Raw genomic sequence first — 23,679 nt, forward strand, 5'->3', positions numbered from 1 at the left:
TTCATCCTGTTGAGTCTCCCAGTCGGCAAGAGCTATATATTTGGGTGGGTGATCCCTATGAAGTCAATGGAAATAGAGAAGGTGTTAGAACGGTGAGGGTTGTGTGCTGCTAGTGTCTTCCCCTTGAAGTCCATAGAGGGCATGGCCTTGACTAGGGGGTGGTCGAAACGGCCGAAAATTTGCTCAGCAGAAACAATGCAGAATTCTGGGCAAATTCTGCCACTTCGCCTGCTCTGCCCACACAGAGAAATTGCCAATTTCAGGCTTTTTCTCCCTGAAATTCTGTTTTTTATGGGAAATTTTGTTTTTTGGTGGCCCCAAAAAGTTTCAGACTGAAAACAGACAGTTTGTGAAAAAAACACCATTTCAGATGGTTTGCCAGAAGACATTTATTTTTTCCATGAAATGTTGTTTTAGCGGTCAAAAACATGATATTTCAGGGAAAAAGCACATTTCAGGAAGCAAAATCTGCAGAGAAAATTGGCACAACAGCTAAAAAAAGTCCCTGCAGGCAGAACAGAGCTGGAGGCGAATTTAGGCAATATAGTTCCACCAGCAGTGAGGATAACTTTGCCCACCCCTAGCCTTGACTAGGGGACTGAAAATGAATCTACAGGGACTGGCCACAATGTCCATATGAGGGTGGTGTGTCAGGAGCTATGCTTTTTCCTTTCTTTCTGGTGTTTCTGTTTTCACACCTTAACCTACCTGTTTTCACTGCAGTTTCTGGGCCCTATTTTTCACATCTTCTGTTTTTGAGCCCAGCCGCAGGCCTCAGAGAAGGCCGGTGCACCTTGAGGCCTGAATGCTTCCTCCGCCAGTAGCAGGGTCCCAGGGCTTCTGACAGCAGCAGAGGCCCTGTGAGGAGTGGCCTCGAGCGATCAGGCGGGCTCCTGCAAGCCACCTCCACTGGCCTGGGTCCTGTTCCTGGGGCTCCCAGCTCTGTCTGCCTCGACCTCTCCATGCCCCCTGCTCCAGGGCTCACCTGCTGCCGTCGCCGTGCCAACGGAACCCTCAGGCAGGCAGAGCATTGTGAAATGACAGCCTCCCCTCCCCCGCCTGGGCCTGGGCCCAGGGCTGGGAGCTTGCAAGGCAAAGACACACCTCAGCTCAGCTTCTCCTGAGCTGCTCCAGAGCTCGACCCCTCAGGGCCCTGGGGCCCCAGGGCTGGTGCTGAGAGCCAGGAAGGACGATTTATTGGAAGGTCCTTTCCTTCTTGGTGACTCCTACAAACCATTTTAAGCTCTGTACATATACAAAAGCAACATGTGTCATGCCATTTGGGACATGCTGTTCACATGTCTAGCTCCACTAAAACCCTCCTCAGCATATTTCCGAGCCATCAAGGATGAACCAAGAAAAGTGCAGGGCCCTGACAAATCTGCTTCCCCGGCACAGCTTTAACAGACATCTGAGTGTCACACTACATGACCGGTCCAGGCCAGGGCAACAGCAGGGGAAGCTTCACTCACACAGTGCTACAGCAGGGGCTTCCCTCCTACTGAACGGGTGCAGCAGGACAAACTCCTGTCACAGAGAATGGGCGCAACCTCACTGCAAGCTTCATTCACACATGGTCTGGCTAAAGACAGCAACTCAAGCCTCCTACATTGGGCACACTGCACTTTAAAGGGTTAGGCATTGGACAGCAGAGCTATCCCTCTGCCTCGCACATACTGGAGACCCTGAAGGGCCTCCTCCAGATTGCATTGTTACTGGATCGCCGACCTATCCCCCTGCCCCAAACCTCTCCCATTTACTCTGTCAACATGCTTCTCCTTACCTTCCTGCAAATACAGCACCCCTCTATGCCCAACGGGTGGAACACCAAGCTTCATGGGGCACTTGAAGGTATCCAGTCTCCACCTTTTATCTGTCCTGCTCCTCATTTCACCATGAAGAACCACTGGCAGCATTTCAGCATCATTTTGAAACTGAAGTTATGGAACAGCTACAAAACCAGGGGAATGGCGGCAGGGGGATTTCATTCCATTTCATTCTGTCCTTTGGCTGTGTGCGCAGTGTCAGAAGAGTTTGAGGACTGCAGAAGACACCGGAACAGATTTCTGGGCAAAAGCGCCAGAGATTCTGGCCCCTGCCCCGATCGCCTTACGAACGCCTTACAAACGCCTGGCGGGCAAATGCCCCGGGTGGACACTGAGCGCAGTACCTGAGGAAATTAGAGTGAGGTTTGACTCAGAGACAAGCCTGCCAACCTATGCACTATGGCAGCTGAATGGCGGCATGGGGTCCTCATGTCTCAGGGATCTGCTTCTCTTATCCAAAACATCTTTCCTCCCATCATCCTTAGCACCTAGCATATGGTAATGAGTGGAGCCCCTATACTTCCCCCTCTGCACATTTGTCAATTCCCAGATCTCTGTGGCAGACAGGGCAAATGTATCTATGTGAGAGAGAGAGAGGGAGCCAGAGAGAGTGAGAGAGAGAGAGGGAGCAGGCTCTGACAGTCACAATGAGAGAAAAGTGAAGTTGCATCCCCTCAAGCACTCCCCTGCACCCATCAACACAACAGCAAAGTTAGCTTGCATGTTCCCCGCTCTCCCCACTAACCTCACCCACCCACCCTCCCTCCTCTCTTTCAGGACTTGCAGAGTGCCTAGAGACCCTGGAAATGATGGCAGCGCAGCATGGTACAAACACAAATATCAAAATAGAACTATTCCCCTACTGTCTACAAAACCAAGGAACTACTTCACCTTTGTTTTTTTCCACTTCACATTAAAAAAGAGAAAGACGTCCTTTGTTGGCCCTTTTTACGCACTACCATTCGGTTTACACATTTCATCCTGTTGAGTCTCCCAGTCGGCAAGAGCTATATATTTGGGTGGGTGATCCCTATGAAGTCAATGGAAATAGAGAAGGTGTTAGAACGGTGAGGGTTGTGTGCTGCTAGTGTCTTCCCCTTGAAGTCCATAGAGGGCATGGCCTTGACTAGGGGGTGGTCGAAACGGCCGAAAATTTGCTCAGCAGAAACAATGCAGAATTCTGGGCAAATTCTGCCACTTCGCCTGCTCTGCCCACACAGAGAAATTGCCAATTTCAGGCTTTTTCTCCCTGAAATTCTGTTTTTTATGGGAAATTTTGTTTTTTGGTGGCCCCAAAAAGTTTCAGACTGAAAACAGACAGTTTGTGAAAAAAACACCATTTCAGATGGTTTGCCAGAAGACATTTATTTTTTCCATGAAATGTTGTTTTAGCGGTCAAAAACATGATATTTCAGGGAAAAAGCACATTTCAGGAAGCAAAATCTGCAGAGAAAATTGGCACAACAGCTAAAAAAAGGCCCTGCAGGCAGAACAGAGCTGGAGGCGAATTTAGGCAATATAGTTCCACCAGCAGTGAGGATAACTTTGCCCACCCCTAGCCTTGACTAGGGGACTGAAAATGAATCTACAGGGACTGGCCACAATGTCCATATGAGGGTGGTGTGTCAGGAGCTATGCTTTTTCCTTTCTTTCTGGTGTTTCTGTTTTCACACCTTAACCTACCTGTTTTCACTGCAGTGTCTGGGCCCTATTTTTCACATCTTCTGTTTTTGAGCCCAGCCGCAGGCCTCAGAGAAGGCCGGTGCACCTTGAGGCCTGAAGGCTTCCTCCACCAGTAGCAGGGTCCCAGGGCTTCTGACAGCAGCAGAGGCCCTGTGAGGAGTGGCCTCGAGCGATCAGGCGGGCTCCTGCAAGCCACCTCCACTGGCCTGGGTCCTGTTCCTGGGGCTCCCAGCTCTGTCTGCCTCAACCTCTCCATGCCCCCTGCTCCAGGGCTCACCTGCTGCTGTCGCCGTGCCAACGGAACCCTCAGGCAGGCAGGCAGAGCATTGTGAAATGACAGCCTCCCCTCCCCCGCCTGGGCCTGGGCCCAGGGCTGGGAGCTTGCAAGGCAAAGGCACACCTCAGCTCAGCTTCTCCTGAGCTGCTCCAGAGCTCGACCCCTCAGGGCCCCGGGGCCCCAGGGCTGGTGGTGAGAGCCAGGAAGGGCGATTTATTGGAAGGTCCTTTCCTTCTTGGTGACTCCTACAAACCATTTTAAGCTCTGTACATATACAAAAGCAACATGTGTCATGCCATTTGGGACATGCTGTTCACATGTCTAGCTCCACTCAAACCCTCCTCAGCATATTTCCGAGCCATCAAGGATGAACCAAGAAAAGTGCAGGGCCCTGACAAATCTGCTTCACCGGCACAGCTTTAACAGACATCTGAGTGTCACACTACATGACCGGTCCAGGCCAGGGCAACAGCAGGGGAAGCTTCACTCACACAGTGCTACAGCAGGGGCTTCCCTCCTACTGAACGGGTGCAGCAGGACAAACTCCTGTCACAGAGAATGGGCGCAACCTCACTGCAAGCTTCATTCACACATGGTCTGGCTAAAGACAGCAACTCAAGCCTCCTACATTGGGCACACTGCACTTTAAAGGGTTAGGCATTGGACAGCAGAGCTATCCCTCTGCCTCGCACATACTGGAGACCCTGAAGGGCCTCCTCCAGATTGCATTGTTACTGGATCGCCGACCTATCCCCCTGCCCCAAACCTCTCCCATTTACTCTTTCAACATGCTTCTCCTTACCTTCCTGCAAATACAGCACCCCTCTATGCCCAACGGGTGGAACACCAAGCTTCATGGGGCACTTGAAGGTATCCAGTCTCCACCTTTTACCTGTCCTGCTCCTCATTTCACCATGAAGAACCACTGGCAGCATCATTTTGAAACTGAAGTTATGGAACAGCTACAAAAACAGGGGAATGGCGGCAGGGGGATTTCATTCCATTTCATTCTGTCCTTTGGCTGTGTGCGCAGTGTCAGAAGAGTTTGAGGACTGCAGAAGACACCGGAACAGATTTCTGGGCGAAAGCGCCAGAGATTCTGGGCCCTGCCCCAATCGCCTTACAAACGCCTTACAAACGCCTGGCGGGCAAATGCCCCGGGTGGACACTGAGCGCAGTACCTGAGGAAATTAGAGTGAGGTTTGACTCAAGGACAAGCCTGCCAACCTATGCACTATGGCAGCTGAATGGGGGCATGGGGTCCTCATGTCTCAGGGATCTGCTTCTCTTATCCAAAACATCTTTCCTCCCATCATCCTTAGCACCTAGCATATGGTAATGAGTGGAGCCCCTATACTTCCCCCTTTGCACATTTGTCAATTCCCAGATCTCTGTGGCAGACAGGGCAAATGTATCTATCTGAGAGAGAGAGGGAGCCAGAGAGAGTGAGAGAGAGAGATGGAGCAGGCTCTGAGAGCCACAATGAGAGAAAAGTGAAGTTGCATCCCCTCAAGCACTCCCCTGCACCCATCAACACAACAGCAAAGTTAGCTTGCATGTTCCCCGCTCTCCCCACTAACCTCACCCACCCACCCTCCCTCCTCTCTTTCAGGACTTGCAGAGTGCCTAGAGACCCTGGAAATGATGGCAGCGCAGCATGGTACAAACACAAATATCAAAATAGAACTATTCCCCTACTGTCTACAAAACCAAGGAACTACTTCACCTTTATTTTTTTCCACTTCACATTAAAAAAGAGAAAGACGTCCTTTGTTGGCCCTTTTTACGCACTACCATTCGGTTTACACATTTCATCCTGTTGAGTCTCCCAGTCGGCAAGAGCTATATATTTGGGTGGGTGATCCCTATGAAGTCAATGGAAATAGAGAAGGTGTTAGAACGGTGAGGGTTGTGTGCTGCTAGTGTCTTCCCCTTGAAGTCCATAGAGGGCATGGCCTTGACTAGGGGGTGGTCGAAACGGCCGAAAATTTGCTCAGCAGAAACAATGCAGAATTCTGGGCAAATTCTGCCACTTCGCCTGCTCTGCCCACACAGAGAAATTGCCAATTTCAGGCTTTTTCTACCTGAAATTCTGTTTTTTATGGGAAATTTTGTTTTTTGGTGGCCCCAAAAAGTTTCAGACTGAAAACAGACAGTTTGTGAAAAAAACACCATTTCAGATGGTTTGCCAGAAGACATTTATTTTTTCCATGAAATGTTGTTTTAGCGGTCAAAAACATGATATTTCAGGGAAAAAGCACATTTCAGGAAGCAAAATCTGCAGAGAAAATTGGCACAACAGCTAAAAAAAGTCCCTGCAGGCAGAACAGAGCTGGAGGCGAATTTAGACAATATAGTTCCGCCAGCAGTGAGGATAACTTTGCCCACCCCTAGCCTTGACTAGGGGACTGAAAATGAATCTACAGGGACTGGCCACAATGTCCATATGAGGGTGGTGTGTCAGGAGCTATGCTTTTTCCTTTCTTTCTGGTGTTTCTGTTTTCACACCTTAACCTACCTGTTTTCACTGCAGTTTCTGGGCCCTATTTTTCACATCTTCTGTTTTTGAGCCCAGCCGCAGGCCTCAGAGAAGGCCGGTGCACCTTGAGGCCTGAATGCTTCCTCCGCCAGTAGCAGGGTCCCAGGGCTTCTGACAGCAGCAGAGGCCCTGTGAGGAGTGGCCTCGAGCGATCAGGCGGGCTCCTGCAAGCCACCTCCACTGGCCTGGGTCCTGTTCCTGGGGCTCCCAGCTCTGTCTGCCTCGACCTCTCCATGCCCCCTGCTCCAGGGCTCACCTGCTGCCGTCGCCGTGCCAACGGAACCCTCAGGCAGGCAGAGCATTGTGAAATGACAGCCTCCCCTCCCCCGCCGGGGCATGGGCCCAGGGCTGGGAGCTTGCAAGGCAAAGGCACACCTCAGCTCAGCTTCTCCTGAGCTGCTCCAGAGCTCGACCCCTCAGGGCCCCGGGGCCCCAGGGCTGGTGGTGAGAGCCAGGAAGGGCGATTTATTGGAAGGTCCTTTCCTTCTTGGTGACTCCTACAAACCATTTTAAGCTCTGTACATATACAAAAGCAACATGTGTCATGCCATTTGGGACATGCTGTTCACATGTCTAGCTCCACTAAAACCCTCCTCAGCATATTTCCGAGCCATCAAGGATGAACCAAGAAAAGTGCAGGGCCCTGACAAATCTGCTTCACCGGCACAGCTTTAACAGACATCTGAGTGTCACACTACATGACCGGTCCAGGCCAGGGCAACAGCAGGGGAAGCTTCACTCACACAGTGCTACAGCAGGGGCTTCCCTCCTACTGAACGGGTGCAGCAGGACAAACTCCTGTCACAGAGAATGGGCGCAACCTCACTGCAAGCTTCATTCACACATGGTCTGGCTAAAGACAGCAACTCAAGCCTCCTACATTGGGCACACTGCACTTTAAAGGGTTAGGCATTGGACAGCAGAGCTATCCCTCTGCCTCGCACATACTGGAGACCCTGAAGGGCCTCCTCCAGATTGCATTGTTACTGGATCGCCGACCTATTCCCCTGCCCCAAACCTCTCCCATTTACTCTGTCAACATGCTTCTCCTTACCTTCCTGCAAATACAGCACCCCTCTATGCCCAACGGGTGGAACACCAAGCTTCATGGGGCACTTGAAGGTATCCAGTCTCCACCTTTTATCTGTCCTGCTCCTCATTTCACCATGAAGAACCACTGGCAGCATTTCAGCATCATTTTGGAACTGAAGTTATGGAACAGCTACAAAACCAGGGGAATGGCGGCAGGGGGATTTCATTCCATTTCATTCTGTCCTTTGGCTGTGTGCGTAGTGTCAGAAGAGTTTGAGGACTGCAGAAGACACCGGAACAGATTTCTGGGCGAAAGCGCCAGAGATTCTGGCCCCTGCCCCGATCGCCTTACGAACGCCTTACAAACGCCTGGCGGGCAAATGCCCCGGGTGGACACTGAGCGCATACCTGAGGAAATTAGAGTGAGGTTTGACTCAGGGACAAGCCTGCCAACCTATGCACTATGGCAGCTGAATGGCGGCATGGGGTCCTCATGTCTCAGGGATCTGCTTCTCTTATCCAAAACATCTTTCCTCCCATCATCCTTAGCACCTAGCATATGGTAATGAGTGGAGCCCCTATACTTCCCCCTCTGCACATTTGTCAATTCCCAGATCTCTGTGGCAGACAGGGCAAATGTATCTATGTGAGAGAGAGAGAGGGAGCCAGAGAGAGTGAGAGAGAGAGAGGGAGCAGGCTCTGACAGTCACAATGAGAGAAAAGTGAAGTTGCATCCCCTCAAGCACTCAACTGCACCCATCAACACAACAGCAAAGTTAGCTTGCATGTTCCCCGCTCTCCCCACTAACCTCACCCACCCACCCACCCACCCTCCCTCCTCTCTTTCAGGACTTGCAGAGTGCCTAGAGACCCTGGAAATGATGGCAGCGCAGCATGGTACAAACACAAATATCAAAATAGAACTATTCCCCTACTGTCTACAAAACCAAGGAACTACTTCACCTTTGTTTTTTTCCACTTCACATTAAAAAAGAGAAAGACGTCCTTTGTTGGCCCTTTTTACGCACTACCATTCGGTTTACACATTTCATCCTGTTGAGTCTCCCAGTCGGCAAGAGCTATATATTTGGGTGGGTGATCCCTATGAAGTCAATGGAAATAGAGAAGGTGTTAGAACGGTGAGGGTTGTGTGCTGCTAGTGTCTTCCCCTTGAAGTCCATAGAGGGCATGGCCTTGACTAGGGGGTGGTCGAAACGGCCGAAAATTTGCTCAGCAGAAACAATGCAGAATTCTGGGCAAATTCTGCCACTTCGCCTGCTCTGCCCACACAGAGAAATTGCCAATTTCAGGCTTTTTCTCCCTGAAATTCTGTTTTTTATGGGAAATTTTGTTTTTTGGTGGCCCCAAAAAGTTTCAGACTGAAAACAGACAGTTTGTGAAAAAAACACCATTTCAGATGGTTTGCCAGAAGACATTTATTTTTTCCATGAAATGTTGTTTTAGCGGTCAAAAACATGATATTTCAGGGAAAAAGCACATTTCAGGAAGCAAAATCTGCAGAGAAAATTGGCACAACAGCTAAAAAAAGTCCCTGCAGGCAGAACAGAGCTGGAGGCGAATTTAGGCAATATAGTTCCACCAGCAGTGAGGATAACTTTGCCCACCCCTAGCCTTGACTAGGGGACTGAAAATGAATCTACAGGGACTGGCCACAATGTCCATATGAGGGTGGTGTGTCAGGAGCTATGCTTTTTCCTTTCTTTCTGGTGTTTCTGTTTTCACACCTTAACCTACCTGTTTTCACTGCAGTTTCTGGGCCCTATTTTTCACATCTTCTGTTTTTGAGCCCAGCCGCAGGCCTCAGAGAAGGCCAGTGCACCTTGAGGCCTGAATGCTTCCTCCGCCAGTAGCAGGGTCCCAGGGCTTCTGACAGCAGCAGAGGCCCTGTGAGGAGTGGCCTCGAGCGATCAGGCGGGCTCCTGCAAGCCACCTCCACTGGCCTGGGTCCTGTTCCTGGGGCTCCCAGCTCTGTCTGCCTCGACCTCTCCATGCCCCCTGCTCCAGGGCTCACCTGCTGCCGTCGCCGTGCCAACGGAACCCTCAGGCAGGCAGGCAGAGCATTGTGAAATGACAGCCTCCTCTCCCCCGCCGCTGGGGCCTGGGCCCAGGGATGGGAGCTTGCAAGGCAAAGGCACACCTCAGCTCAGCTTCTCCTGAGCTGCTCCAGAGCTCGACCCCTCAGGGCCCCGGGGCCCCAGGGCTGGTGGTGAGAGCCAGGAAGGGCGATTTATTGGAAGGTCCTTTCCTTCTTGGTGACTCCTACAAACCATTTTAAGCTCTGTACATATACAAAAGCAACATGTGTCATGCCATTTGGGACATGCTGTTCACATGTCTAGCTCCACTAAAACCCTCCTCAGCATATTTCCGAGCCATCAAGGATGAACCAAGAAAAGTGCAGGGCCCTGACAAATCTGCTTCACCGGCACAGCTTTAACAGACATCTGAGTGTCACACTACATGACCGGTCCAGGCCAGGGCAACAGCAGGGGAAGCTTCACTCACACAGTGCTACAGCAGGGGCTTCCCTCCTACTGAACGGGTGCAGCAGGACAAACTCCTGTCACAGAGAATGGGCGCAACCTCACTGCAAGCTTCATTCACACATGGTCTGGCTAAAGACAGCAACTCAAGCCTCCTACATTGGGCACACTGCACTTTAAAGGGTTAGGCATTGGACAGCAGAGCTATCCCTCTGCCTCGCACATACTGGAGACCCTGAAGGGCCTCCTCCAGATTGCATTGTTACTGGATCGCCGACCTATCCCCCTGCCCCAAACCTCTCCCATTTACTCTGTCAACATGCTTCTCCTTACCTTCCTGCAAATACAGCACCCCTCTATGCCCAACGGGTGGAACACCAAGCTTCATGGGGCACTTGAAGGTATCCAGTCTCCACCTTTTATCTGTCCTGCTCCTCATTTCACCATGAAGAACCACTGGCAGCATTTCAGCATCATTTTGGAACTGAAGTTATGGAACAGCTACAAAACCAGGGGAATGGCGGCAGGGGGATTTCATTCCATTTCATTCTGTCCTTTGGCTGTGTGCGTAGTGTCAGAAGAGTTTGAGGACTGCAGAAGACACCGGAACAGATTTCTGGGCGAAAGCGCCAGAGATTCTGGCCCCTGCCCCGATCGCCTTACGAACGCCTTACAAACGCCTGGCGGGCAAATGCCCCGGGTGGACACTGAGCGCATACCTGAGGAAATTAGAGTGAGGTTTGACTCAGGGACAAGCCTGCCAACCTATGCACTATGGCAGCTGAATGGCGGCATGGGGTCCTCATGTCTCAGGGATCTGCTTCTCTTATCCAAAACATCTTTCCTCCCATCATCCTTAGCACCTAGCATATGGTAATGAGTGGAGCCCCTATACTTCCCCCTCTGCACATTTGTCAATTCCCAGATCTCTGTGGCAGACAGGGCAAATGTATCTATGTGAGAGAGAGAGAGGGAGCCAGAGAGAGTGAGAGAGAGAGAGGGAGCAGGCTCTGACAGTCACAATGAGAGAAAAGTGAAGTTGCATCCCCTCAAGCACTCCCCTGCACCCATCAACACAACAGCAAAGTTAGCTTGCATGTTCCCCGCTCTCCCCACTAACCTCACCCACCCACCCTCCCTCCTCTCTTTCAGGACTTGCAGAGTGCCTAGAGACCCTGGAAATGATGGCAGCGCAGCATGGTACAAACACAAATATCAAAATAGAACTATTCCCCTACTGTCTACAAAACCAAGGAACTACTTCACCTTTGTTTTTTTCCACTTCACATTAAAAAAGAGAAAGACGTCCTTTGTTGGCCCTTTTTACGCACTACCATTCGGTTTACACATTTCATCCTGTTGAGTCTCCCAGTCGGCAAGAGCTATATATTTGGGTGGGTGATCCCTATGAAGTCAATGGAAATAGAGAAGGTGTTAGAACGGTGAGGGTTGTGTGCTGCTAGTGTCTTCCCCTTGAAGTCCATAGAGGGCATGGCCTTGACTAGGGGGTGGTCGAAACGGCCGAAAATTTGCTCAGCAGAAACAATGCAGAATTCTGGGCAAATTCTGCCACTTCGCCTGCTCTGCCCACACAGAGAAATTGCCAATTTCAGGCTTTTTCTCCCTGAAATTCTGTATTTTATGGGAAATTTTGTTTTTTGGTGGCCCCAAAAAGTTTCAGACTGAAAACAGACAGTTTGTGAAAAAAACACCATTTCAGATGGTTTGCCAGAAGACATTTATTTTTTCCATGAAATGTTGTTTTAGCGGTCAAAAACATGATATTTCAGGGAAAAAGCACATTTCAGGAAGCAAAATCTGCAGAGAAAATTGGCACAACAGCTAAAAAAAGTCCCTGCAGGCAGAACAGAGCTGGAGGCGAATTTAGGCAATATAGTTCCACCAGCAGTGAGGATAACTTTGCCCACCCCTAGCCTTGACTAGGGGACTGAAAATGAATCTACAGGGACTGGCCACAATGTCCATATGAGGGTGGTGTGTCAGGAGCTATGCTTTTTCCTTTCTTTCTGGTGTTTCTGTTTTCACACCTTAACCTACTTGTTTTCACTGCAGTTTCTGGGCCCTATTTTTCACATCTTCTGTTTTTGAGCCCAGCCGCAGGCCTCAGAGAAGGCCGGTGCACCTTGAGGCCTGAATGCTTCCTCCGCCAGTAGCAGGGTCCCAGGGCTTCTGACAGCAGCAGAGGCCCTGTGAGGAGTGGCCTCGAGCGATCAGGCGGGCTCCTGCGAGCCACCTCCACTGGCCTGGGTCCTGTTCCTGGGGCTCCCAGCTCTGTCTGCCTCGACCTCTCCATGCCCCCTGCTCCAGGGCTCACCTGCTGCCGTCGCTGTGCCAACGGAACCCTCAGGCAGGCAGGCAGAGCATTGTGAAATGACAGCCTCCCCTCCCCCCGCCGCCGGGGCCTGGGCCCAGGGCTGGGAGCTTGCAAGGCAAAGGCACACCTCAGCTCAGCTTCTCCTGAGCTGCTCCAGAGCTCGACCCCTCAGGGCCCCGGGGCCCGAGGGCTGGTGGTGAGAGCCAGGAAGGGCGATTTATTGGAAGGTCCTTTCCTTCTTGGTGACTCCTACAAACCATTTTAAGCTCTGTACATATACAAAAGCAACATGTGTCATGCCATTTGGGACATGCTGTTCACATGTCTAGCTCCACTAAAACCCTCCTCAGCATATTTCCGAGCCATCAAGGATGAACCAAGAAAAGTGCAGGGCCCTGACAAATCTGCTTCCCCGGCACAGCTTTAACAGACATCTGAGTGTCACACTACATGACCGGTCCAGGCCAGGGCAACAGCAGGGGAAGCTTCACTCACACAGTGCTACAGCAGGGGCTTCCCCCCTACTGAACGGGTGCAGCAGGACAAACTCCTGTCACAGAGAATGGGCGCAACCTCACTGCAAGCTTCATTCACACATGGTCTGGCTAAAGACAGCAACTCAAGCCTCCTACATTGGGCACACTGCACTTTAAAGGGTTAGGCATTGGACAGCAGAGCTATCCCTCTGCCTCGCACATACTGGAGACCCTGAAGGGCCTCCTCCAGATTGCATTGTTACTGGATCGCCGACCTATCCCCCTGCCCCAAACCTCTCCCATTTACTCTGTCAACATGCTTCTCCTTACCTTCCTGCAAATACAGCACCCCTCTATGCCCAACGGGTGGAACACCAAGCTTCATGGGGCACTTGAAGGTATCCAGTCTCCACCTTTTATCTGTCCTGCTCCTCATTTCACCATGAAGAACCACTGGCAGCATTTCAGCATCATTTTGAAACTGAAGTTATGGAACAGCTACAAAACCAGGGGAATGGCGGCAGGGGGATTTCATTCCATTTCATTCTGTCCTTTGGCTGTGTGCGCAGTGTCAGAAGAGTTTGAGGACTGCAGAAGACACCGGAACAGATTTCTGGGCGAAAGCGCCAGAGATTCTGGCCCCTGCCCCGATCGCCTAACGAACGCCTTACAAACGCCTGGCGGGCAAATGCCCCGGGTGGACACTGAGCGCAGTACCTGAGGAAATTAGAGTGAGGTTTGACTCAGGGACAAGCCTGCCAACCTATGCACTATGGCAGCTGAATGGCGGCATGGGGTCCTCATGTCTCAGGGATCTGCTTCTCTTATCCAAAACATCTTTCCTCCCATCATCCTTAGCACCTAGCATATGGTAATGAGTGGAGCCCCTATACTTCCCCCTCTGCACATTTGTCAATTCCCAGATCTCTGTGGCAGACAGGGCAAATGTATCTATGTGAGAGAGAGAGAGGGAGCCAGAGAGAGTGAGAGAGAGAGAGAGAGCAGGCTCTGACAGTCACAATGAGAGAAAAGTGAAGTTGCATCCCCTCAAGCACTCCCCTGCACCCATCAACAGAACAGCAAAGTTAGCTTGCATGTTCCCCGCTCTCCCCACTTGCATGTTCCCCGCTCTCCCCACTAACCTCACCCACCCACCCTCCCTCCTCTCTTTCAGGACTTGCAGAGTGCCTAGAGACCCTGGAAATGATGGCAGCGCAGCATGGTACAAACACAAATATCAAAATAGAACTATTCCCCTACTGTCTACAAAACCAAGGAACTACTTCACCTTTGTTTTTTTCCACTTCACATTAAAAAAGAGAAATAAAAAAGAGAAAGACGTCCTTTGTTGGCCCTTTTTACGCACTACCATTCGGTTTACACATTTCATCCTGTTGAGTCTCCCAGTCGGCAAGAGCTATATATTTGGGTGGGTGATCCCTATGAAGTCAATGGAAATAGAGAAGGTGTTAGAACGGTGAGGGTTGTGTGCTGCTAGTGTCTTCCCCTTGAAGTCCATAGAGGGCATGGCCTTGACTAGGGGGTGGTCGAAACGGCCGAAAATTTGCTCAGCAGAAACAATGCAGAATTCTGGGCAAATTCTGCCACTTCGCCTGCTCTGCCCACACAGAGAAATTGCCAATTTCAGGCTTTTTCTCCCTGAAATTCTGTTTTTTATGGGAAATTTTGTTTTTTGGTGGCCCCAAAAAGTTTCAGACTGAAAACAGACAGTTTGTGAAAAAAACACCATTTCAGATGGTTTGCCAGAAGACATTTATTTTTTCCATGAAATGTTGTTTTAGCGGTCAAAAACATGATATTTCAGGGAAAAAGCACATTTCAGGAAGCAAAATCTGCAGAGAAAATTGGCACAACAGCTAAAAAAAGTCCCTGCAGGCAGAACAGAGCTGGAGGCGAATTTAGGCAATATAGTTCCACCAGCAGTGAGGATAACTTTGCCCACCCCTAGCCTTGACTAGGGGACTGAAAATGAATCTACAGGGACTGGCCACAATGTCCATATGAGGGTGGTGTGTCAGGAGCTATGCTTTTTCCTTTCTTTCTGGTGTTTCTGTTTTCACACCTTAACCTACTTGTTTTCACTGCAGTTTCTGGGCCCTATTTTTCACATCTTCTGTTTTTGAGCCCAGCCGCAGGCCTCAGAGAAGGCCGGTGCACCTTGAGGCCTGAATGCTTCCTCCGCCAGTAGCAGGGTCCCAGGGCTTCTGACAGCAGCAGAGGCCCTGTGAGGAGTGGCCTCGAGCGATCAGGCGGGCTCCTGCGAGCCACCTCCACTGGCCTGGGTCCTGTTCCTGGGGCTCCCAGCTCTGTCTGCCTCGACCTCTCCATGCCCCCTGCTCCAGGGCTCACCTGCTGCCGTCGCTGTGCCAACGGAACCCTCAGGCAGGCAGGCAGAGCATTGTGAAATGACAGCCTCCCCTCCCCCGCCGCTGGGGCCTGGGCCCAGGGCTGGGAGCTTGCAAGGCAAAGGCACACCTCAGCTCAGCTTCTCCTGAGCTGCTCCAGAGCTCGACCCCTCAGGGCCCCGGGGCCCCAGGGCTGGTGGTGAGAGCCAGGAAGGGCGATTTATTGGAAGGTCCTTTCCTTCTTGGTGACTCCTACAAACCATTTTAAGCTCTGTACATATACAAAAGCAACATGTGTCATGCCATTTGGGACATGCTGTTCACATGTCTAGCTCCACTAAAACCCTCCTCAGCATATTTCCGAGCCATCAAGGATGAACCAAGAAAAGTGCAGGGCCCTGACAAATCTGCTTCCCCGGCACAGCTTTAACAGACATCTGAGTGTCACACTACATGACCGGTCCAGGCCAGGGCAACAGCAGGGGAAGCTTCACTCACACAGTGCTACAGCAGGGGCTTCCCCCCTACTGAACGGGTGCAGCAGGACAAACTCCTGTCACAGAGAATGGGCGCAACCTCACTGCAAGCTTCATTCACACATGGTCTGGCTAAAGACAGCAACTCAAGCCTCCTACATTGGGCACACTGCACTTTAAAGGGTTAGGCATTGGACAGCAGAGCTATCCCTCTGCCTCGCACATACTGGAGACCCTGAAGGGCCTCCTCCAGATTGCATTGTTACTGGATCGCCGACCTATCCCCCTGCCCCAAACCTCTCCCATTTACTCTGTCAACATGCTTCTCCTTACCTTCCTGCAAATACAGCACCCCTCTATGCCCAACGGGTGGAACACCAAGCTTCATGGGGCACTTGAAGGTATCCAGTCTCCACCTTTTATCTGTCCTGCTCCTCATTTCACCATGAAGAACCACTGGCAGCATTTCAGCATCATTTTGAAACTGAAGTTATGGAACAGCTACAAAACCAGGGGAATGGCGGCAGGGGGATTTCATTCCATTTCATTCTGTCCTTTGGCTGTGTGCGCAGTGTCAGAAGAGTTTGAGGACTGCAGAAGACACCGGAACAGATTTCTGGGCGAAAGCGCCAGAGATTCTGGCCCCTGCCCCGATCGCCTTACGAACGCCTTACAAAAGCCTGGCGGGCAAATGCCCCGGGTGGACACTGAGCGCAGTACCTGAGGAAATTAGAGTGAGGTTTGACTCAGGGACAAGCCTGCCAACCTATGCACTATGGCAGCTGAATGGCGGCATGGGGTCCTCATGTCTCAGGGATCTGCTTCTCTTATCCAAAACATCTTTCCTCCCATCATCCTTAGCACCTAGCATATGGTAATGAGTGGAGCCCCTATACTTCCCCCTCTGCACATTTGTCAATTCCCAGATCTCTGTGGCAGACAGGGCAAATGTATCTATGTGAGAGAGAGAGAGGGAGCCAGAGAGAGTGAGAGAGAGAGAGGGAGCAGGCTCTGACAGTCACAATGAGAGAAAAGTGAAGTTGCATCCCCTCAAGCACTCCCCTGCACCCATCAACACAACAGCAAAGTTAGCTTGCATGTTCCCCGCTCTCCCCACTAACCTCACCCACCCACCCACCCTCCCTCCTCTCTTTCAGGACTTGCAGAGTGCCTAGAGACCCTGGAAATGATGGCAGCGCAGCATGGTACAAACACAAATATCAAAATAGAACTATTCCCCTACTGTCTACAAAACCAAGGAACTACTTCACCTTTGTTTTTTTCCACTTCACATTAAAAAAGAGAAAGACGTCCTTTGTTGGCCCTTTTTACGCACTACCATTCGGTTTACACATTTCATCCTGTTGAGTCTCCCAGTCGGCAAGAGCTATATATTTGGGTGGGTGATCCCTATGAAGTCAATGGAAATAGAGAAGGTGTTAGAACGGTGAGGGTTGTGTGCTGCTAGTGTCTTCCCCTTGAAGTCCATAGAGGGCATGGCCTTGACTAGGGGGTGGTCGAAACGGCCGAAAATTTGCTCAGCAGAAACAATGCAGAATTCTGGGCAAATTCTGCCACTTCGCCTGCTCTGCCCACACAGAGAAATTGCCAATTTCAGGCTTTTTCTCCCTGAAATTCTGTTTTTTATGGGAAATTTTGTTTTTTGGTGGCCCCAAAAAGTTTCAGACTGAAAACAGACAGTTTGTGAAAAAAACACCATTTCAGATGGTTTGCCAGAAGACATTTATTTTTTCCATGAAATGTTGTTTTAGCGGTCAAAAACGTGATATTTCAGGGAAAAAGCACATTTCAGGAAGCAAAATCTGCAGAGAAAATTGGCACAACAGCTAAAAAAAGTCCCTGCAGGCAGAACAGAGCTGGAGGCGAATTTAGGCAATATAGTTCCACCAGCAGTGAGGATAACTTTGCCCACCCCTAGCCTTGACTAGGGGACTGAAAATGAATCTACAGGGACTGGCCACAATGTCCATATGAGGGTGGTGTGTCAGGAGCTATGCTTTTTCCTTTCTTTCTGGTGTTTCTGTTTTCACACCTTAACCTACTTGTTTTCACTGCAGTTTCTGGGCCCTATTTTTCACATCTTCTGTTTTTGAGCCCAGCCGCAGGCCTCAGAGAAGGCCGGTGCACCTTGAGGCCTGAATGCTTCCTCCGCCAGTAGCAGGGTCCCAGGGCTTCTGACAGCAGCAGAGGCCCTGTGAGGAGTGGCCTCGAGCGATCAGGCGGGCTCCTGCGAGCCACCTCCACTGGCCTGGGTCCTGTTCCTGGGGCTCCCAGCTCTGTCTGCCTCGACCTCTCCATGCCCCCTGCTCCAGGGCTCACCTGCTGCCGTCGCCGTGCCAACGGAACCCTCAGGCAGGCAGGCAGAGCATTGTGAAATGACAGCCTCCCCTCCCCCGCCGGGGCCTGGGCCCAGGGCTGGGAGCTTGCAAGGCAAAGGCACACCTCAGCTCAGCTTCTCCTGAGCTGCTCCAGAGCTCGACCCCTCAGGGCCCCGGGGCCCCAGGGCTGGTGGTGAGAGCCAGGAAGGGCGATTTATTGGAAGGTCCTTTCCTTCTTGGTGACTCCTACAAACCATTTTAAGCTCTGTACATATACAAAAGCAACATGTGTCATGCCATTTGGGACATGCTGTTCACATGTCTAGCTCCACTAAAACCCTCCTCAGCATATTTCCGAGCCATCAAGGATGAACCAAGAAAAGTGCAGGGCCCTGACAAATCTGCTTCCCCGGCACAGCTTTAACAGACATCTGAGTGTCACACTACATGACCGGTCCAGGCCAGGGCAACAGCAGGGGAAGCTTCACTCACACAGTGCTACAGCAGGGGCTTCCCCCCTACTGAACGGGTGCAGCAGGACAAACTCCTGTCACAGAGAATGGGCGCAACCTCACTGCAAGCTTCATTCACACATGGTCTGGCTAAAGACAGCAACTCAAGCCTCCTACATTGGGCACACTGCACTTTAAAGGGTTAGGCATTGGACAGCAGAGCTATCCCTCTGCCTCGCACATACTGGAGACCCTGAAGGGCCTCCTCCAGATTGCATTGTTACTGGATCGCCGACCTATCCCCCTGCCCCAAACCTCTCCCATTTACTCTGTCAACATGCTTCTCCTTACCTTCCTGCAAATACAGCACCCCTCTATGCCCAACGGGTGGAACACCAAGCTTCATGGGGCACTTGAAGGTATCCAGCCTCCACCTTTTATCTGTCCTGCTCCTCATTTCACCATGAAGAACCACTGGCAGCATTTCAGCATCATTTTGAAACTGAAGTTATGGAACAGCTACAAAACCAGGGGAATGGCGGCAGGGGGATTTCATTCTGTCCTTTGGCTGTGTGCGCAGTGTCAGAAGAGTTTGAGGACTGCAGAAGACACCGGAACAGATTTCTGGGCGAAAGCGCCAGAGATTCTGGCCCCTGCCCCGATCGCCTTACGAACGCCTTACAAACGCCTGGCGGGCAAATGCCCCGGGTGGACACTGAGCGCAGTACCTGAGGAAATTAGAGTGAGGTTTGACTCAGGGACAAGCCTGCCAACCTATGCACTATGGCAGCTGAATGGCGGCATGGGGTCCTCATGTCTCAGGGATCTGCTTCTCTTATCCAAAACATCTTTCCTCCCATCATCCTTAGCACCTAGCATATGGTAATGAGTGGAGCCCCTATACTTCCCCCTCTGCACATTTGTCAATTCCCAGATCTCTGTGGCAGACAGGGCAAATGTATCTATGTGAGAGAGAGAGAGGGAGCCAGAGAGAGTGAGAGAGAGAGAGGGAGCAGGCTCTGACAGTCACAATGAGAGAAAAGTGAAGTTGCATCCCCTCAAGCACTCCCCTACACCCATCAACACAAAAGCAAAGTTAGCTTGCATGTTCCCCGCTCTCCCCACTAACCTCACCCACCCACCCACCCTCCCTCCTCTCTTTCAGGACTTGCAGAGTGCCTAGAGACCCTGGAAATGATGGCAGCGCAGCATGGTACAAACACAAATATCAAAATAGAACCATTCCCCTACTGTCTACAAAACCAAGGAACTACTTCACCTTTGTTTTTTTCCACTTCACATTAAAAAAGAGAAAGACGTCCTTTGTTGGCCCTTTTTACGCACTACCATTCAGTTTACACATTTCATCCTGTTGAGTCTCCCAGTCGGCAAGAGCTATATATTTGGGTGGGTGATCCCTATGAAGTCAATGGAAATAGAGAAGGTGTTAGAACGGTGAGGGTTGTGTGCTGCTAGTGTCTTCCCCTTGAAGTCCATAGAGGGCATGGCCTTGACTAGGGGGTGGTCGAAACGGCCGAAAATTTGCTCAGCAGAAACAATGCAGAATTCTGGGCAAATTCTGCCACTTCGCCTGCTCTGCCCACACAGAGAAATTGCCAATTTCAGGCTTTTTCTCCCTGAAATTCTGTTTTTTATGGGAAATTTTGTTTTTTGGTGGCCCCAAAAAGTTTCAGACTGAAAACAGACAGTTTGTGAAAAAAACACCATTTCAGATGGTTTGCCAGAAGACATTTATTTTTTCCATGAAATGTTGTTTTAGCGGTCAAAAACATGATATTTCAGGGAAAAAGCACATTTCAGGAAGCAAAATCTGCAGAGAAAATTGGCACAACAGCTAAAAAAAGTCCCTGCAGGCAGAACAGAGCTGGAGGCGAATTTAGGCAATATAGTTCCACCAGCAGTGAGGATAACTTTGCCCACCCCTAGCCTTGACTAGGGGACTGAAAATGAATCTACAGGGACTGGCCACAATGTCCATATGAGGGTGGTGTGTCAGGAGCTATGCTTTTTCCTTTCTTTCTGGTGTTTCTGTTTTCACACCTTAACCTACTTGTTTTCACTGCAGTTTCTGGGCCCTATTTTTCACATCTTCTGTTTTTGAGCCCAGCCACAGGCCTCCGTGAAGGCCAGTGCACCTTGAGGCCTGAAGGCTTCCTCCACCAGTACCAGGGCCCCAGGGCTTCTGACAGCAGCAGAGGCCCTGTGAGGAGTGGCCTCGAGCGATCAGGCGGGCTCCGGCGAGTCACCCCCTCCGGCCTGGGTCCTGTTCCTGGGGCTCCCAGCTCTGTCTGCCTCGACCTCTCCATGCCCCCTGCTCCAGGGCTCACCTGCTGCCGTCGCCGTGCCAACGGAACCCTCAGGCAGGCAGGCAGAGCATTGTGAAATGACAGCCTCCCCTCCCCCGCCGCTGGGGCCTGGGCCCAGGGCTGGGAGCTTGCAAGGCAAAGGCACACCTCAGCTCAGCTTCTCCTGAGCTGCTCCAGAGCTCGACCCCTCAGGGCCCCGGGGCCCCAGGGCTGGTGGTGAGAGCCAGGAAGGGCGATTTATTGGAAGGTCCTTTCCTTCTTGGTGACTCCTACAAACCATTTTAAGCTCTGTACATATACAAAAGCAACATGTGTCATGCCATTTGGGACATGCTGTTCACATGTCTAGCTCCACTAAAACCCTCCTCAGCATATTTCCGAGCCATCAAGGATGAACCAAGAAAAGTGCAGGGCCCTGACAAATCTGCTTCCCCGGCACAGCTTTAACAGACATCTGAGTGTCACACTACATGACCGGTCCAGGCCAGGGCAACAGCAGGGGAAGCTTCACTCACACAGTGCTACAGCAGGGGCTTCCCCCCTACTGAACGGGTGCAGCAGGACAAACTCCTGTCACAGAGAATGGGCGCAACCTCACTGCAAGCTTCATTCACACATGGTCTGGCTAAAGACAGCAACTCAAGCCTCCTACATTGGGCACACTGCACTTTAAAGGGTTAGGCATTGGACAGCAGAGCTATCCCTCTGCCTCGCACATACTGGAGACCCTGAAGGGCCTCCTCCAGATTGCATTGTTACTGGATCGCCGACCTATCCCCCTGCCCCAAACCTCTCCCATTTACTCTGTCAACATGCTTCTCCTTACCTTCCTGCAAATACAGCACCCCTCTATGCCCAACGGGTGGAACACCAAGCTTCATGGGGCACTTGAAGGTATCCAGTCTCCACCTTTTATCTGTCCTGCTCCTCATTTCACCATGAAGAACCACTGGCAGCATTTCAGCATCATTTTGAAACTGAAGTTATGGAACAGCTACAAAACCAGGGGAATGGCGGCAGGGGGATTTCATTCTGTCCTTTGGCTGTGTGCGCAGTGTCAGAAGAGTTTGAGGACTGCAGAAGACACCGGAACAGATTTCTGGGCGAAAGCGCCAGAGATTCTGGCCCCTGCCCCGATCGCCTTACGAACGCCTTACAAACGCCTGGCGGGCAAATGCCCCGGGTGGACACTGAGCGCAGTACCTGAGGAAATTAGAGTGAGGTTTGACTCAGGGACAAGCCTGCCAACCTATGCACTATGGCAGCTGAATGGCGGCATGGGGTCCTCATGTCTCAGGGATCTGCTTCTCTTATCCAAAACATCTTTCCTCCCATCATCCTTAGCACCTAGCATATGGTAATGAGTGGAGCCCCTATACTTCCCCCTCTGCACATTTGTCAATTCCCAGATCTCTGTGGCAGACAGGGCAAATGTATCTATGTGAGAGAGAGAGAGGGAGCCAGAGAGAGTGAGAGAGAGAGAGGGAGCAGGCTCTGACAGTCACAATGAGAGAAAAGTGAAGTTGCATCCCCTCAAGCACTCCCCTGCACCCATCAACAGAACAGCAAAGTTAGCTTGCATGTTCCCCGCTCTCCCCACTAACCTCACCCACCCTACTCTCTTTCAGGACTTGCAGAGTGCCTAGAGACCCTGGAAATGATGGCAGCGCAGCATGGTACAAACACAAATATCAAAATAGAACTATTCCCCTACTGTCTACAAAACCAAGGAACTACTTCACCTTTGTTTTTTTCCACTTCACATTAAAAAAGAGAAAGACGTCCTTTGTTGGCCCTTTTTACGCACTACCATTCGGTTTACACATTTCATCCTGTTGAGTCTCCCAGTCGGCAAGAGCTATATATTTGGGTGGGTGATCCCTATGAAGTCAATGGAAATAGAGAAGGTGTTAGAACGGTGAGGGTTGTGTGCTGCTAGTGTCTTCCCCTTGAAGTCCATAGAGGGCATGGCCTTGACTAGGGGGTGGTCGAAACGGCCGAAAATTTGCTCAGCAGAAACAATGCAGAATTCTGGGCAAATTCTGCCACTTCGCCTGCTCTGCCCACACAGAGAAATTGCCAATTTCAGGCTTTTTCTCCCTGAAATTCTGTTTTTTATGGGAAATTTTGTTTTTTGGTGGCCCCAAAAAGTTTCAGACTGAAAACAGACAGTTTGTGAAAAAAACACCATTTCAGATGGTTTGCCAGAAGACATTTATTTTTTCCATGAAATGTTGTTTTAGCGGTCAAAAACATGATATTTCAGGGAAAAAGCACATTTCAGGAAGCAAAATCTGCAGAGAAAATTGGCACAACAGCTAAAAAAAGTCCCTGCAGGCAGAACAGAGCTGGAGGCGAATTTAGGCAATATAGTTCCACCAGCAGTGAGGATAACTTTGCCCACCCCTAGCCTTGACTAGGGGACTGAAAATGAATCTACAGGGACTGGCCACAATGTCCATATGAGGGTGGTGTGTCAGGAGCTATGCTTTTTCCTTTCTTTCTGGTGTTTCTGTTTTCACACCTTAACCTACCTGTTTTCACTGCAGTTTCTGGGCCCTATTTTTCACATCTTCTGTTTTTGAGCCCAGCCACAGGCCTCAGTGAAGGCCAGTGCACCTTGAGGCCTGAAGGCTTCCTCCACCAGTAGCAGGGCCCCAGGGCTTCTGACAGCAGCAGAGGCCCGGTGAGGAGTGGCCTCGAGCGATCAGGCGGGCTCCTGCGAGCCACCTCCACTGGCCTGGGTCCTGTTCCTGGGGCTCCCAGCTCTGTCTGCCTCGACCTCTCCATGCCCCCTGCTCCAGGGCTCACCTGCTGCCGTCGCCGTGCCAACGGAACCCTCAGGCAGGCAGGCAGAGCATTGTGAAATGACAGCCTCCCCTCCCCCGCCTGGGCCTGGGCCCAGGGCTGGGAGCTTGCAAGGCAAAGGCACACCTCAGCTCAGCTTCTCCTGAGCTGCTCCAGAGCTCGACCCCTCAGGGCCCCGGGGCCCCAGGGCTGGTGGTGAGAGCCAGGAAGGGCGATTTATTGGAAGGTCCTTTCCTTCT

The sequence above is a fragment of the Ambystoma mexicanum genome, chromosome 7q, assembly GCF_040938575.1.
Source record: "Ambystoma mexicanum isolate Mex_15411 chromosome 7q, UKY_AmexF1_1, whole genome shotgun sequence".
In the NCBI taxonomy this organism is placed as follows: domain Eukaryota; kingdom Metazoa; phylum Chordata; class Amphibia; order Caudata; family Ambystomatidae; genus Ambystoma; species Ambystoma mexicanum.